Source organism: Elephantulus edwardii, unplaced genomic scaffold (assembly GCF_000299155.1).
Source record: "Elephantulus edwardii isolate Elephantulus edwardi_28Jun2011 unplaced genomic scaffold, EleEdw1.0 scaffold00085, whole genome shotgun sequence".
Taxonomy (NCBI): domain Eukaryota; kingdom Metazoa; phylum Chordata; class Mammalia; order Macroscelidea; family Macroscelididae; genus Elephantulus; species Elephantulus edwardii.
The window spans coordinates 10,623,667-10,625,622 of record NW_006399835.1 but is presented as its reverse complement, the minus strand read 5'-3'; positions in this window follow the sequence as shown (position 1 = coordinate 10,625,622).

Below are 1,956 nucleotides of genomic sequence, written 5' to 3'. Positions count from 1 at the left end.
CCCTGCTCCCTGCTGTTGCTTGCGGCTCCCCACTGCGACTTGGTGCACCTCACCGATGCTCACAGCTCCCAAGGCTCTCAAATGTTGGCGTTTGTCCACAGCAATGTTTTGAGAAGCACCTATGTGTTTGTGCTTCCTTTTTGGGTCCAAAGCTTACAAGGCTGAAGGCCAGACAGCAGTTTTCCCCCCAAATACCTATATGACCAAGGAGGAAGTCTGTTGTTTCCTTCTGGAAGTGGCTTCTCACCTGTCAAGATGCCCAGGACATCCCTGTTCCCTGAGTTATGGGGCTTCATGTGGTCAGACCAAACAGCAGTTTTCCCCCCACACTACCTAAATGACCAAGGAGGAAGCAGGTGGAGAGACCGTGAGATGCATGCAGTTGGTGAGACCACAGGATGCACTCAGGCAGGGAGACCGGGAGACACAGGTGACAGGCAAGTCCATGAGACACACTTTGATGATTTTTTAAATTCTTGTTTCTCTTTAGTTTCAATTCTTTCCTCCATTTTGTGCATTCTATTCCATATTTGTTCAAGTTCCTCCTCATCATTATATTTCTTCTGGCTCTACATCTTTTGAGCATTTGCTTTCTAATTGCTTTCCAATGCTTCTTCCATCATCTTCACCTTCTTTTGTAGCTGTTCAAATAACTCTTCATTAATTTTTTTTCTGGTTCTCTACCTCTAGATTATTTCCTTTATCAATGACTTCCATTTTTTTCTTCCATAATTTGTATTTTTATTCTGAGCTGTTCAAAAATCTCCATATCAAAATATATCATCTCCCTTCTTGTCTCTAGAATATTCATGAGGTGTCTGATATTCTCCGGGATTTTTTGGATAAAGTTTAATATCTTTTTTTTAATGGTATTTGAAGTTGCCTGTGTTTTCTTCAAATTTTGTGAAGTTTTTCTTGATAAGTGTTAGGTTATTTTTATTGTGTCCATGAAAGTTGTTGGTTCTTGCCTTTATTTTTATTAATTAGTTCACTGCCAAGTTAAAATGTGATGAGGTACTCATTCCATTGTAAGTCCTTTTGGGGAAATTTGCCTTTCTTAAAGTCCTTGAAGTTCTCTCTGTTCTGCACTGCAGCCCTGTAGGAATCTCACTGAGAGATAATACCTTGACATCAACTCTATAATTCTCCTTCATATATAAAACAGCTGAGTGACATGGGACCAGGTGCTCTACTCAAGTACTTTCTTATGCACCTTTTCTCCTGGAGCTTAATAATGTCATCCTTTGTCTCTGGAGTGGAAGGAGATTAGAGACCAGGGCTACTTGCTCAGGCATCTTGTATGCAGGGTATCTCAAGTCAGCCCTCCTTCTCTCCCAGAGGACTACACAAATCCCTTCCTTCTGCCTGTATATGTATGTATTAAAATCTCTTGTCCTGTTTGGCCCCTGGGATAACCTCACAGCTGCAGATGCAAGGACCCTGATGGAGGTACCTACAACCCCAGGGTTGCTTCAGTCATATCTTCTCACAGGCAATGTGGAATGCTCAATCTTGGCTGAAAGGCTAGTTTTATTGCTATCATTTAGTTGAATTCTTTTTGGTGCTGTTGCTGGTTACTTTTGTCCATTTTGCTTTCTGTGGCATCTCTGTAAGAAGGACATTCCTCAGTATTTCCTGCATCAGTGGTCTTGTTTTATACATTCCCTTAGGTTCTGCCTTTTCAAGAATATATTGATCTCTCCATCATATTTGATGGACAATTTTGCTAGGTATTTTTCTTAGTTGACAGTTGTCGTCTTTGAGTGTTTTATATATGTTATTTTACTGTCTTCTTGCTCTCATAGCTTCTGCTGTGAAATCAACACTTCATCCTATTTGCTCTCCCTTATAGGTTACTCTTCCTTTCTCCCTAGCTGCTTTCAAAATTCTTTATTTATCTTTGGTTCTGGCAAATTTTACTATGATATGTGCTGATATTTTCCTTAAAACTTAATG